This window comes from Heteronotia binoei, chromosome 5 (genome assembly GCF_032191835.1).
Source record: "Heteronotia binoei isolate CCM8104 ecotype False Entrance Well chromosome 5, APGP_CSIRO_Hbin_v1, whole genome shotgun sequence".
Lineage (NCBI taxonomy): Eukaryota > Metazoa > Chordata > Lepidosauria > Squamata > Gekkonidae > Heteronotia > Heteronotia binoei.
This window is the reverse complement of record NC_083227.1, coordinates 171515646-171532032: the sequence shown is the minus strand read 5'-3', so window position 1 is coordinate 171532032 and position 16387 is coordinate 171515646. Positions and strand designations below refer to the sequence as shown.

Below are 16387 nucleotides of genomic sequence, written 5' to 3'. Positions count from 1 at the left end.
TGCATGCATCTTATTAACTTAGTCCTTTATCAGTGCAAGTGGAGGTATCCTTTTTAAAGACCACTGAAGTTCAGGATTGCACAGTAAATCTTTAAGGCCGTTCTTTTTAGTATTTCTGGCTCTTTGGTTCTAGGAGGACCAAGTGAAAACATTGTAGTAAGTTGAAGGTGCAGACTGTATATTGTTTATCTTATTGTAAATACTCGTGAATGGTGATCAATAAAATACTTCCATATTCTTGTTCCCTCTTCACCAACCCCTCCCCCCCAAACCAGTCAGTTTGCTGCTTTAAACCTGATGACTATCGGTACCTATTGGCTAGAGTTATGACAGTATTAGCATCCCAGGACTCTTCCTCAGATCCCTCCAATTCTGATATTAATCCTAGAAATAACACTACCAGGGACAAAGAGTTCTTCCCAGGGTCTCATGTGGCTGCAAAGGTTTTTCCTTTCTCCAGGTCTTTGAGAGGCAGCTCAAGGCTGAGTGGGTGAAACCTAATCCCAACCACCAATTCCCTAGTTTTGTGAAAAAACTGCATTTACCTGCCTTTTCAAATGAGATGTTACAGATCCCTGTGGTGGATGCCCCAGTGACAGCTCTTCAAACTTCAGGACTTGTATCGCAAGATGGCCCCAGTTCTCTTCAGGACAACTGGGACAGAAAAATTGACTTTTCACTCACTAGGTCTCATGAGGCCAGCGCCATGGCAATCAAAGCCTATGCAGCATCCTCTATTGTTTCCTGAGCAGCCTTTGTTTGGCCTAGAAAACTCATTCAGTTATTACCAGAGAACAATAAAAAGCTTTTAGATGGAACCACCAGACTGTTCAAAGCTGCAGAATACTCAACTGATGTGTCATTATATGCACTCACCTTCTGTGCCAGAGGTATCTTTTCTGGGGCTGTAGCCAGAAGAGGCGTTTGGCTTCGGGCATGGCAAGCGAGCTATCCCTCTAAACACGTAGTAATATTTTATGCTTTCCAAGGGGAGAAGCTCTTTGACAGCTCTCTAAAAAATTCTAGTGGAGACAAAGGTCAAGAAGAAAGCCATGCCCAAGAACATTTGTAGACCTGATAGAAGAGGTTTCTCATTGCAGCCCTTTCGGTCCTCTCCCACATTGGCCAGATCCAGAGAGGACAACAGAAAGTTTTCCTGGAATCAACCTCAACAGACCTTCAGGAAGGATTTCACTGGTTCCAGATTCTCCAGATGAAACACTGACTGTGGTCAGATAAGCAGGAACTTGAGTCCAAGTCCAACAAGGTGTGACTGGCATTCAATTCTGGTGGGGGGATGACTATTCCACTTCCAGTCAACATGGGTGGATTCCAAGGCAGACTGTTGGACATTAAAGATTGTATTGCGCAGTTATGCCGTAGAATTCAAAAAGACCCCACCGGAATGCTTCGTAATATCTCCTCTTTGTCAGAATGTCACAAAAAGATCAGTGATGAACAAAGCTATCAATCATCTCAAAATTCACACCATAGAACCTGTTCCATTGCTTCAGAGGGGCCAGGGCGTATACTCAATATTCTTCACTGTCCCCAAAAAGAATGGAGATTGGAGAGTGATCCTCAATCTTAAATTTGTGAACAGGTTCATACAACATCACTTTTTGTTTGTAGACTCTCAGGACAATTACAGAAGCACTTCAGCCAGGAGAATTCCTTGCGTCTCTAGATATCACAGAAGCGTACTTACATATATCAATTCTACCTGCCCATCGCTTCTGTGTGGGTCACGTTCATTACTAGTTCAGAGCTCTACCCTTCGGCTTGGCCATAGTACCGAGAGTCTTTACGAAGATGGTGGTGAACCTTGTAGTTCACCTCCGACAACAGGGAGTCCACGTATACCTGTAATTAGATGATCTGTTAATGCAGTCTCCATCCAAAGAGAAATCACTTATAGATGATCCTGTGCCTCCAGAAACATGGGTTTCTTATCAATCTGGCCAAAAGTTTGATGGTGTCAACCCAAGAGTTGGAACACCTGAGGATAATAATAGACACCAAAAAGAACTCTCTTTTCCTCACCAATGACAAGTTTTAGAAGCTCAAACATCTTGCCGAGGAAGTTATTCACAACAGGCTCATACTGACCTTAGCCAAGTTGATGGGATTGCATATTTCGAACATCGATGCAGTTCAATGGGGCAGACTCTATACCAGGCCTCTGCAGACCTTGCTTTGCCCCTACCAATTACAGATCATGCAGAAACAGAACTCTTTGATCAAGCTGCTTCTATCGGTCAAACAAAGTCTGAAGTGGTGGATCAGGGAGGTCAGTCTTTGCAGGGGGAAGATTTATTATCTGCCCAGGGATATACATTTGTTCACAGATGCTAGACTATCGGGATGGGGAAACCACTCTTGACAATATGCCAACACAGGGCTTCTGGGCTCAGGCAGAAACGCAACTCCCAGTCAACATCTTGGAAGTGAGAGCCATATGTCTAGCCCTATGTTACTTCAGCAGCCAGATGAAGGATCAGCACATTCTTGTCCGAATGGACAACGTAGCTGCCAAGACCTACCTGAATTATCAGGAGGGCTCCCGATCTTCCACCCTGTCCAAGGAGGTGAGGACTTTGTTCAACTAGGCAGAACACCACCTGTTGTCCATCAGGGCAGAACATATCAAAGGTATGTGTCATGAGTCCGTGACAGTACGAGCAATGTGCAGGCAGACTGGCTCAGCCGGACAGTCATTTAGTCTGGGGAATGGAGGCTGAAGACGTCTCTATTCCAACAGATAGTCAACCACTTCGGACAGCTGATCATGGACCTTTTCACCTCTCATACAGTTTATTAACTACCCCAGTTTTGCACCAGGTTCTTTCACCCAAAAGCCTCAGCGGTGGATGCGTTATCAGTTGTCTGATCCCAAGGGCTACTATATATCTTTCCTCCAATACCAGTCATATCAAGACTCCTTTGACAGGTACAGCAACAGGATGCACAGATTCTACTATGCCAAACCTTGGCATCCATGGTTTTCCACCATTCAGAGACTGGAAACAGACCCACCAGTTGGAGGTAATGTCTGACATGCTGACTCAAGGCCCCATCTGGCATCCTCATCCAGAATGGCTGTAATTGACTGGGCTACTCGTTCAAGGTTACGGACACATTACTGGCATCCAGAAAAAGTTCAACAACCAGAATTTATAAAGCTTCCTGGAAGGCCTTTCACAGGTGGTGTTGCAGAAAATCCAAAGGCCCTTTAAGCTCATCCGTTCACTCCATTCTTGAATGTTTACAAGGCGGTTTGAAGTCAGGTTTGAAGCAGGTGACACTGCAAAGACAGGTGGCACGGCACCTCTAACAAGTTTTTTCGTCAGAGTCGATGTTTCCAACTATCCACGCATTCAGAGGTTCCTGAGGGGAGCTACGCTAAAGTGTCCTCCACAAATTCATAGATTCCCAGTGTGGTGACTACACACTGTCCTCTCAGCTCTTACTAAAACTCCTTTTGAGCCAATTTAGGACATCTCAGAATTGGCTGCGGTTGAGGACTATTTTCCTAATAGCTATTACTTCAGCAAGGTGAGTATCAGAAATTAATGCACACTCTTTTAAGAAGGGCCTCTGTATTTTTCACAAAGACAGAGTGATCCTTCGTACAGCCCCTACCTTTCCTACCCAAAGATAATTTCCAAATTTCACAGATCTCAAGGATTTTGCCTACCTTCATTCTGCTTGGACCCTAAACATCCTAGGGAAAAGACATGGCATACCTTGGATGTACGTCACTGTCTCAAGGCATATCTGATTAGGACTGAGTTGATTCGGAAGATGAATTCTATGTTTATAAATATCTCCCCTCTGAATGTGGGACTGAAAATGTCAGTTTCAGCTATGATTAGACAGTGCATCTTGGAGGCATATGGAGCCATGAAGTTAGACGTGCCTAAAGACTCTTGAGAGTCTCTTGGACTGCAAGAAGATCAAATCAGTCAGTCCTAAGGGAAATCAACCCAGATTGTTCACTGGAAGGTCAGATGCTGAAGCTGAAGCTCAAATAGACGTGCCTAAAGACTCCTGAGAGTCCCTTGGACTGCAAGAAGATCAAATCAGTCAGTCCTAAGGGAAATCAACCCAGATTGTTCACTGGAATGTCAGATGCTGAAGCTGAAGCTCAAATACTTTGGCCACCAAATGAGAAGGGAGTACTCTCTGGAGAAGATCCTGATGCTAGGAAAGACAGAAGGCAAAAGAAGAAGGGAACGGCAAAAAATGAGATGGCTGGACAGTGTTACTGATGTAACAAACACGAATTTGAGCAGACTTCGGAGGATGGTGGAAGACAGGAGGGCCTGGCGTGATTTTGTCCATGGGGTTGCAAAGAGTCGGACTTGACTGTGCGACTGAACAACAAAAAGGAATCACCACACATTCTGTCAGGAATGCAGCAACCAACACGGCATTTGACAAGGAAACTTTGGTAGAAGAAGTATGCAGGGTGGCAACGTGGTCTTTTATTTTGACCTTTATATGCCACTACAAACTGGATATCTATATTTCAGCAGACGCAGCATTTGGTAGAAGAGCCTTACAGAATGTGTTGGCAGAAGAGAGCAATGTCCCACCCAGTCACTAATCTACTGCTCTAGGAGCACCCAAGATGTCCTTTGGCTCACAGGGAGAATGACCATTGGTACTTACCGTGAAGGGTCATTCTCCTCTGAGAACAGAGGGACATCTTGCCCACCATGCTATATCACTCTTACCTATCTTAATTCTTTTCTTTTTTGCCTCTATCCTACGCTGCTTGTAGAGTTAGATTGGCGTTATTTCCCTTATTACAGTTTTTTCTTGTTGATTGTACTGTTTATTATTTCTGAGTAAGGTTACTAGTTTAACTGATTATTGGAGTTACCCGAACTGAAGAGATGGGTGTTCCAGCATCACAGGAAGAGGAAGAACACCCAATATGTCCTCCTGTCCTCAGAGGAGAATGACCCCTCATAGTAATGGTCATTCTCTCTATAAGAGAAGTTAAAGACCTAGGTGTCCTAAACAATTATGCTGGGTGAGAGCTGGTGGATGCAATGGCAGCTGTATAAAATTCCCTTTTAGCAGTCTTCACTGCCGTCTCATGTGATTTCATAAAAATTCTATGAGATGTTTTTGAGGCTTTGTCACAAAACCAAAACTGAACTTGCTCTAGCTATCTCAAGTTCCTGCTTAATTGCCTAAGGTCCATGGTGTACCATGGGGCTAGTTTGGAGTGAAGTGGGCGTCAAGGGGTGATTTCATTGATGGCTTCTGAGATATTGGTTTTCCTGTTCTCTATCAGTGCATCTAATGAGTCACTGGTAATCATCACATCTGACACAGGATTTTGGAAACCAATTGGATCCATTAGTCTCTGTGGGGAAGCATAAATCAGCTCGCTGCCTAGACAATGAGGAACTGAGACACTAAATTGGACCTTCAGGGCATGATGATCTGACCATGGCACCCTGTCACTGGCAGTCAGATCCATCTGTATCCCCATGTCAGTGATCAGATGCAGTGTGTTAACTGCTTGATGTGTGGGACCTGATACAATCTGGGAGAGTCTGAGAGCTGCCATGGAAGACACTAGGTCCATAATCTGCCTCATCAGCATGGATGTTGAAGTCCCCAAGAACTATTAGTCTTGGGAACTTCAAGGCTTAGCCTGCTGCCACCCTTAGCAGGTTTGTTAGGCTATCTGCTGGTGCACTAGGCACCAGCCAGACAGCCAGACTCTCCTCAGCATCACACATCAGACCAACACAATAAATTCCAGAGATCTTTGGAGTGGGGTGTGCTCTGAAAGAAAAGGACTGTTAAACAGAGGATACTTCCACTGGCATAAGCAAAATAAAAATTACTGAATGGGAAGCAAAACAGTAGTGTAGCACAAGCAACAGTTCATTGACAACAATATAATAGAAATTTACTAGAGGTAATCCAATAAAACCATTCACTTTTGCACATTCTAGTGTTCAACTGTATTTAAATTACTCAGTTACAGGTGTTAGTTTCCTGCATTTTTTTCTGCTGTGCATACCTCCTTGCTCTAATTAAGCTGATTACATTTTGCATTATATTTCTGCACCTGATTCCAACTGGGCCTCCCTTCATAACATTCCTCCCGCTTTTCCACCTCAATATAAGAGCTGCTGGATTTCCATTCTCATTTCTATTGGGCAAAGTGAGCCTTAACTCATGGAAGCTGGAAGTTTGTGTTGAACTTGAATTTGTATTACAAAACTAAAGTTATTTTTAACCAAAATTGTGTTCATTGTCTGTCTTCTGTGCTGTACCACAAGGGTTTTATAGCTTTGAGCCTCCAGGGGATGCTGTACACTCAAGACGGAAGCCCGTCGCTGCCCCCAGCCATATGCTCCTGCACAGCAGCACCACTAACCCTCAATACCTCTTTTGCTGCCAACAGTGTAGGTCACTTCTTCGAGTCTCCTGCTCTTCATGTGAAGAATTCTTCATCTTCAGGGCTTCTGATCCCACAGTGGACAGAAGGCATTGTTTGAGACGTGCACATAGTGTGGTGCAAAGATGACATAGATGGATGACCACGAGCTGTGTCTCTTCTGCCTGTGGGAAGGCCACTTGATGTCTGCCTGAAAGGCCTATTTAATGCTTACCCCTAAGGCTCACAAGGAGAGATTCCTAAAACTGAAAGCAGCAGTGTTGTGAGAGAAGTTGCTCAGGGCCTCAACCCCCCCACTTTGAAGTCTAAGGACAAGTTGGCTCCGACAGAGGGTTTGACCCATTCAGTTCCGCACCTCCCCCCCCCCCCCGCTCCAGATCTCAGAAGAACCTGGTCTGGCTCACACTCCCCAACGTGGTGGTGGGACTCTTCAGAGCTGCTGAAACAAAAAGCTTTGAAAGTGGATGACAAAATCTTAAGGAAGACCTCCAGATGAAACTGAGCGTTCACAACTTGGAGCCAGGTCTGTCATTATAATGGACACTCGCGGTGCCTGCAGATCCAAACTCTTAACCCACCTCACATTCCAAGGGAGAGGTCGAACTTGAACTGCCAGCGTGTTAGCCTCTGGCTAGTGCTGAAACAGAATAGTTGTCCCCTGGTCTTGCCATTCATCACCAACTCAATGGCCTGTGAATCCCTACCTGGTCTCCTCAGTACTTGGAGGAATGGGATGTGGATCGAATAGCTATATGTATGGACACCTCTCCTACCATTATCCATCATCTTCAACCACTCCCCCCCCCCCCAGTCTGAGGTGCAAGGCAATAGAGCTATTGAGGCAGAGGACTCTGAATCAGATCCTAGCTCCAATGAACACATGGCAGATTCTTTGTCTGCGTCACCCATTGAGGATTTCAGAATGTACAGAGAACAAATGACCAGAATTGGCATAGGCTCTAAAGATAGAGATCTCCATGAGAGAACACAAGCCCAAAGACAAAATTCTCAGCTGTCTATATTCAGACTCACCGGGAATGATCATGTTCCCAATTCTAGAGGACCTAGGTTTGCAGCATCTATCAAATAAATTCCTGACTTGTCTTGTTGATAATTTCCTTTTACAGAAATTGGAGAAGGAAACAAAGGGATCTGCTATCTTGGACTTGATCTTCACCAACAAGGAAGGACTGGTTGATGAGGTGGAAATAATGGGCACCTTGGGCAGTAGTGACCATGTGATTCTGGAATTTACAGCCTTAGCATTCTAAGAGCCAGTTTGGTGTGGTGGTTAAGTGCATGGATCTGGGAGAACTGGGTTTGATTCCCCACTCCTCCACTTGCACCTGCTGGAATGGCCTTGGGTTAGCCATAGCTCTAGCAGAGGTTGTCCTTGAAAGGGCAGCTGCTGTGAGAGCCCTCTCAGCCCCACCCACCTCACAGAGTTTCTGTTGTGGGGGAAGAAGATATAGGAGATTGTAAGCCACTCTGAGTCTCTGATTCAGAGAGAAGGGCGGGGTATAAATCTGCAATTCTTCTCTTAGGGAGTTAGATATATCGGTTGGACTTCAGAAAGGCAAACTTAGACAAACTTAGTTATGCTGGGTAAAATCCCATGGTCGGAAATACTTAAGGGAGTTCAAGAGGGGTGGGAGTTTCTTAAAAGCGAAATATCGAAAGCACAATCACAGACAATTCCTATGAGAAGAAAAAATGGGAGAAACCTAAAGAAGTTGAGGTGGCTCCATAAACAGCTCTCTAAAGACGTGAGAAATAAAAAACCCCTCATTTATTTATTTATTTATTTATTATTTTTATTTATGATTTATATCCCGCCCTTCCCAAGAAGTGGCTCAGGGCGGCTCACAACAGATAGTCAAACACAAAATCAAACTAGCATTTAAATATATAAGCATTTAAAACATTTAAAACCTTAAAAACATTAAACATTACAACAGTATGTATAACAGGAGTCTGGAAAAGCTACATTAGTTTCTCATATCAGTTAGGTGTAAGCTAGCCGGAAGAGGGTTGTCTTACAGGCCCTGCGGAACTGATCAAGGTCCCTCAGAGCCCTCACCTCCTCCGGCAGCTGATTCCACCATGTAGGGGCCATAACAGAGAAGGCCCTGTCCCTAGTAGATTTTAAGCGGGCTTCTTTTGGCCCAGGGATAACGAGAAGATTTTGGGTTCCCGATCTCAGTACTCTCTGGGAAACATGTGGGGAGAGATGGTCCTTCAGGTAGGCAGGTCCCAGGCCATATAGGGCTTTAAATTCCTTTAGGAAATGGAAGGGGAGGACCTTATAACCAAGGATGAATATAAAGAAATAACCAGTGCTTCTCAATGCACTGCCCTACATTGTCCCTGGTTATTCAGGAAATGTGGTCTAGGGGGCAGCAATTATACCATGGTGCTGTGATGGACAAGGAAGTTTGGAAGTTAGATGTGGTGGTGGTCTTTAAAATCTACGCTGCTGCATCTGTGGGATTCAACTATGAGGCTACTGTGGCTGGCTGCCAAGTATTTAGAAGTGTAAGTTACCCTTTACTGAGCCGCTACTGGAAAAGAAATGTTCTTTAATTAATGTACTCCAGACAGACGTTCATTTGTTGAAACAGATAAATGCTGGGAGGCACTTGGCAGATGCTGCTGCACATGCCATGGGGACAACAGTGGCATTTCGTCCACACATAGTTGTGATTTACAGCCTTACCAAATGAGACTAATCAGAAGGTGGAGGACTTATCTTTTGACTTATCCACACTTCTGTTAAGATGGGCAAAAGACTTTTGACTACAATAAAAAAACAAATAAACGGCAAAACCATTGAAAGCATACACCAAAGTTTGTCCTTATAGTGTCTCTGTAGTGTCTTCCTTCCAGTGTCCCTATGGTAATCAGTACTGGCATCCCTACCAAAGGAATATAGATATGCACCCTCGTCAGGTACACAGTATCCTCCCTATAAACAGCAGGATCTTCATCGTGGTCCCTGTGCAATCCCACACATGGGTTCTGTGCTCATCCACGATCCCTACCTTGGAGACTCCAGTATCTAACCATAGGCATTTTTGGTGCACTTTCCAGCTTACTCTGGGGAGCAGGCATCGACTGCATTTGCCTGGAGTGAGGGAAAGGCGCCCCTCCCACTCAGTTTCTTCCTATCCGCCGCTCGGACAACACCTACCTCGTGTTCCTTCTTCTCCTCAAACTTCATCCTTCTCTTTAGCTTCATGGAATTCTTCTGTGGTATTGTTCATTCTTTGTCTATCCTTTCGTCCTAGAAAAACAAACAAGCAAACAACAAAAGACTTTCATTCTGCACGTTCTTCCCTCGCTTCCCACCACCTCTACCCATCTCTCCTTGTCTGGAGCGTATGGAAGGGAAAACCACATTCAAAAAGTGCTGGAGGTGCGGAGCCAAAATTTCAGCAACTGACAGACATTCCTACTGTCTTTTCTGCCAGGGTGAAGCTCATCAGGTGGATTCCTGTGCTAACTGTGTGAACTTTGGAAAGCAGGTGCGTAAAAATAGGCCTGCTAGGCTCCAGAGTTTTCTCTTGGAAAAATCCCTCTTGGGAATGTCTGGCTCCCATTTTTCGCTGCCTCTCCCCTCAGGAGTGGAAGATTCAGCCGTGTCAGCTGCTATTTGGGCTCCAGCTTCCGAAAAGCCTAAGACCGACAAGAGCTCTACGCGCCGTTCTAAGTCAGATAGAAAGTCCTCAAAGAAGGCTCAGTACCACTCTGAATCTTCACTTGTCATCTCCAAGAAAACTTGAGGTTCCTCAGGTTTGATGGTAGCACAGCCCTCCACTTTGAAATCGACCCTGACTGCACCAGTGACCAAGTGGATTCGGTTTCGAAACCACTAATTTTGCCACCTGAGCTCACGATTCCTACTGATGTGATCTCTAACATGTCTCTACTGGCTCATACTGCTCCCATGGACATCATTCGTATTGTCTCGACCACCCTCTGTGCACAATGGCTTTGCTTTGGAAATTCTCGAATCGGATCAGCACACTGACTCTGGCTTCCAGTCTCAGATTTGACACAAAAATGTCTTGAACCCAGGTACCTTCAGGCACATTGCGGTTTCTCTCCTGTATCAAGAGACATCCACTTAAGTGTATCAACCATCTCGATGTCGTTGTGGATGCTATAATGTTTCCTCTGTCTCCCGGTCCCCTTTGCCCATGATCGGCGTTATTTCCATTGGTATTTTTGATCTCCATCATATGATGACTATAGACTGTCTCGGTACAGAGAGCCCCATTTGCCTTTCTTGTCCTCTTAATTCCAATGCTGCTCTCCGTCTCATCACGCTTACGAACGGCATCGTTCACTCCTCTTGATATTAGAAGATAGCTGTTACCTCTGCAGCTATTGTTTCTCTTCCTTGCCCGTCACCTCCCAAGGCTCTGATTCTCACCTGCTGATCAACAGCTCATTTTGCAGTCTCTCCAAGATGACTTGTTGCAAGGATTTGAACGTCCTAAGATGCCTCCTTGAGTTCCAAACACCTCAGATTCTGAGCGATCTAATCCCTTGGTTTCGGACACCAAACACCCAGTGTCTCCTGTAGGTTCTCCAGGCTGCAATGTCCAAAGCCTACCTAGGCGGGGAGGGCGGGATATAAATAAAATTTATTATTATTATTATTGATCTGATTACCAGCATGGCTAAGGCTCTTCATCTTGCTCTCCCATACGATTCTCCTAAAGTCTCTGATGTGGTCCATGACTTGGTTCAAGCGGATCTTCCTTACAGTTCTCTTCTGCCTATCTTACCTGTCCACCTTGAAAGGTTGTGTGAAGCCTGGGACAAGCCTGCTTCAGTTCTCCCAACATCGAAATGCTTCGACACCCAACTGGCAAGGGAGCAATCAGGTCCCAGTGTCATGGGTGCTGGGGACTCTGCAGAGGAAGTTGAGCCTGCAGAAGAAACTGTGCCCCTGCCATCTGCACCAGTGCCCCTGCCTCCTGCTGGAGAAGATCCCAGCCCCCCTGCCTCGCCCTCTCAGGTGGCGCGTGTGCATGACCACCTCCGTCAGGACCTCAGGGATCGGAGGAGGGCGGCACGCTCACAAGCAAGACGCTCCCTGAGCCCTGAGTTTTGAGAGGATTCTGGCCCTTCTAAGAGCAAGGATGCTTGAGTTGCAACAGGATCCTGGCTGCCTCTCTGAGCCAGCAATTAGCCCAAATGGGCAACAGCCAGCAGAGGGCTATATAGCTGTAGGCTTTGGGAGGAGGCTTTGTGGAAGCAACTAGTCATCTCCCTGACGTTCTAGCATCCACTCCGGCTTGACTTTGGTTTCTGGACTCCCTGACTTTGGCTTGTGACTTCTGGACTCCCTGACCTCGGCTTCTGGACCTCGGACCTGCGATACTTGTACAGTGATTCGGATTTGGCGCCTCGTACCCTCCTGCTTACTGGCTACAGACCTCGGACTGCCCCTGGACTTTGCCTGACCCGGCCCCAGTCGTGACACCCAGCCCTTGGCACAGATGGTGCTGGCTGGGGAACCAACCCAGCCACACAAAGTGCAATAACTAGAGAAGGTGGTAGTTGGGCTCCTTTTCTGGGCTCCTGGAGTCCATTTGGAGTTTCCTCCTGTTCCTTCTTGCTCCCTTTACCAAGGTGACAGGACCCAGACTTCTGAAAGCTCTAGATGTTCTCCTGCAGAAGGGTGGTATTGAGCAGGTCACCAAGCGTCACCCTGTGGAGGGCTTCCTTTCTAGGATGTTTGTTGTACAGAAAAAGGATGGAGTGACAGGACCCGGACTTCAGCAAGCTCTAGGTGTTTTCCTGCAGAAGGGTGGTATTGAGCAGGTTACCAAGCGTCACCCTGTGGAGGGCTTCCTTTCTAGGATGTTTGTTGTACAGAAAAAGGATGGAGGAATTAGATTTGAAAGCCTTTAACCTTCTCCCTTGAGGAGCTCTGTGGCACAAGTGGTGAGATGCAGTACTGTAGTCCAAACTCTGCTCATGACCCGAGTTTGATCCTGGCAGAAGCTGGGTTTAGATAGCTGACTCAAGGTTGACTCAGCCTTCCATTCTTCTGAGGTAGGTAAAATGACTACTGAGCTTGCTGGGGGTAAAGTGTAGATGATTGGAGAAGGCAATAGCAAAACACCCCGTAAAAACTCTGCCAAGAAAATGTCATGATGTGACATCACCCCATGGGTCGGTAATGACTCGGTGCTTGCACAGGGGACTACTTTTACCTTTTAACTTTCTCTGTATCATTCCAATTTTAGTATATATGCTGCCGAAGCAAGCATGGATTTGCGAGACCTTGATGATTTCAAAATTTTGTATGGTTTCTATTATTTCATTGTTACAGTTATGAAAATCTAATTCTTGGTTATAGTGCTTTTTAAAAAAAAAGTGCTTGATTTTTTTTTTAAAAAACGTTTATTTCAATATATCAGCTCATTTAGATTTTTGCAGGTTCCTCCAGTTTCACTGGCAGGGGTGAGTTTTTCAGTATACTGGTTGTTGTATACTGGTGGTTCAGTATGTCTATTGTGAAGCCAAGCTGATCTGGAAATGGATGGTAGTTCATTGCAGCAATTTGCAGAAAACTCACATAGCAGGAACTCAGAACATAGAGGTGGACTCTCTGAACCATACTGGTTCTGCCAGCCACAAGTCATCCCTTAAGGATATCTGCTTGGACCCTATCTTTGCTATGTGGGGTTTGCTCATTATAGCTTTTTCATTACCCTCTCCCAACACCAAGACTTTCTGTTCCCTAGTGATTGTATCCTTGCATGGACCTTGGATACACAAGAAGTGCTTTTCTATTCCTTTCCCCCCATCTCCAGGGTCTTAGGGAAAATTGCATTGGAGGGTCTGGGTTGCATATTAAAGTTTTTCAAGGATAGGATGGTCTTGTGGCCTAGCCTGGAATCCTTACCCAAGCTAATTTCTAGATTTCACTTGGCCTAGAAAATTATATTGCCAGTATTTTTACTATCCCAGACTTCAGAAAATGAAACTGTGTTGCACTCTCTGGATTTAAGGCAAGCTTTATTGTTTTATTTGGAAACATCAAAGTTGTTCAGAAGTGACCCTGCTCTTTTTATCTGCTGTGTGGGTCCAAATATAGACAAGGGGGCTTCTCCTCAGATAGTTGCTAGGAGGATTGTTTCAGCAATAAAGTTCTGCTAGCCTCCCTTGTCCATTTGATGTCCACATTTATTCCATTAAGGCACAGGCTTCTTCCCTAGCATTTACCAGTGAAATTCCTCTCCTTGCGATCTGCAGATACTGACTTGGTCTTCAGTTGATATGTTCATGAAGCATGACATGCTGAATCTGCAAGCCATAACAGAGTCGCAAGTGAGAAAAGCAGTGTTACATTCTTTGTTCCAATAACTACATGTGGAGCATCACACCCACCTCCAATAAGTAGCTTGCTAATATTCTATGTGGGACTGCACTGAAGACCAAAGATGAAAACAGGGTTGCATTTACTTGTAACTGATGTTCATAAAGTGTCTTCTGTGCATGTGCACATTCCCTTCCTACTGCCTTGCTGTGAGCTTGTTCAGGCTTGCAGTGGCTCAGGGGGAACTGAGGGAAGGAGATGTGTACATGTAAACATTTAGGTGGGAATGGCCCTTGGCTCTGGCTCACTAGTTTAAGCTAGAAGTTACTCCCCAGCAGCAGGCCTACAATGCAGTCCTATGTGTGCCCCTCATACAGTTCATTATCTTATGTCGCAGTGAACTTTATATGTATTATACAGTAGTAAATGTGAAGTTATACGCAATTGCTCTATTAATACAAAACGTTCAAATATGTCTCCAGCAGTAGTATAGTACTGGCAAGTTACTCAGTCCACATCTCATTAAACAAGTCCACTCTACTTCAGACAGAGTGCTCTAGGAATTATTTAACAAGACAAAAAACTCTGGAAGACAATAAAACTCTTAGAAAGATGCTGAAGTCTCTTGCTCCTGGGGTCCCTTGCCCGATGATCTTTTCCACTGGAAAGAAGTTTTTTTTCAAGGGCTGGGATTTCCTACTCATCAATTATTCACTCACTCATTCATTTATTTATATTTTTATTTTATTGCATTGCATTTGTATCCCACCCACCCTGATGGGCTCAGGACAGCTAAAAACAGTAAAAACGACATATATTGCTAAAATAAAATAACAGTAAAACATTAAAAACATTTCATTCAATTTTGTACAATTTAAAAATCCTTTCAGTTTCAGTTCATTCCCTAGAATGGAACGGTAAAGCCTTCTACAATTGCACAAGTGGTCACTCTGACAAGCTCAAGCCTTTCTGTCTTTTAGCTGTCTTATAGTTGTGTACTGTCTCAACACAGGAGCCAATTTTTGCTATTGTTTGTCCTGTGTGTGCTTGCACAGAAGATACTCAATGAACATCAGTTATAGATGAGCACAACCCTTTTTTCCATGCAATTCCAAATAGCAAATAAAAAGTAGGCAAGTTTTTCTATTTTATATACATTTTGAATACTTTTTCTGTTTTAAGACAGAAATTGACTTTTCATTTCTTTTTGATAGGTCTCTGGTTGGCCAGAGTTGCCTTGAGCATGAAGCACAGGTAGAGGAGCTTGGGTTTAATTTCTACTCCATAACAAGTCACCAAAAGATGGTAACAGAATAACTTAAACGTTCCATCAATCAGTATATCAGTAATCACCAAGAAACAAAAAGTCCCGACTCTGCATATCACTACACTTTATAATATTTCTGTTTCCACCATAAATAGTCCAATATATTCATAGGTGCTGAAGTCATTCCAAACACACAGTCCAGGATGGACTTGCTAGCTTCAGTAAAGCCGCATTTTGCTGAAGGCTTGGTCACCAGACTAGATCTCTTTGTCAAGCATGCTATTTCTAAGTGCTGGTTTTATCCATACCTTTTTTCTCTTCTCCCCCCTTCTCTCCCTTCCCCCCTTCTCTCCCTTCCCCCCTGTGGATGCATAATAAATCCCTCTGAATCCAGGATGTTTAGTGTAACCTTGTATTAATGGTGTAAAGTGCCTCTCCCCCAGATTCACACAGCCATGTCTTATCAGCTAGCAGAGAATGTGTGAGAAATGGAGATGTTAACATTCCTTAGTCATAAAAGAGATACTAGCGAGTAGCCTTTGAACCTTCAACTCAATTTGCATCCTTATGTTATTCTTTTGAAGGAAATTGGTTTGGGGAGGGAGTGCATATGAGCTTGACTTTATCAAACCAAGGGCCCATCTAGTTCCATCCACAAACAAGGCACCAAGATGATCGTATTCCCCTGTTTGTATACTTGGAATCGGTATTCCAAAGTAAAATGTCTTTGAATATATAGATGTTAATAGACATTGATAGTCCCATCCTTCAGCTGTATGTGTAATTCTCGGCTCTCAGAGTGGTGGTAGTCTTATCCGTTTCTTTGGTTTACAAGCAGTGAGCCATAGTCACAGTTTCTTTATAGAGGGAGAGGAGTGTGCCTGATCTTGTGTTAAATCTGAACCAAGACCATCTCTGCACCATCTGCTGGCCAATATCATCATTATTTATTTGATGCAGTACTTTATTTTGTCCATTCTAAATCTATGGTCAATTTCATTGGGTGAGCCTGAGCCTTTATATATATTTAGAATACTAGGACTGAGGCCCGTTGTGGGGAAAATACAATGGGCTCTAGAAAGACGCTCTCAGTGAGCGCCCACCCACCCAAGGCAGCTGTTTTATTTATTTATTTATTTATTTATTTATTTATTTATTTATTTATAATTTATATCCTGCCCTTCCCACCAAGGTGGCTCAGGGCGGCTTACAACAGCTAAATCAAACATAAAATGTTAAGTTAGGTATCTAAGATATTTAAACATTAAAACATTCAAAACATTCAAAACATTTAAAAACATTTAAGCATTGCAGCAGTATGCATAACAAGAATCTGATAGGGCTACATTTA

General features: G+C 44.3%; 1 protein-coding gene across 1 annotated transcript in view; it reads left to right on the top strand.

The window, feature by feature from the left end:
* Positions 1–16387, top strand: part of BRD4 (bromodomain containing 4) — a 217795-nt gene that overhangs the window by 38650 nt on the left and 162758 nt on the right. The gene's annotated exons all lie outside the window — the stretch shown is intronic.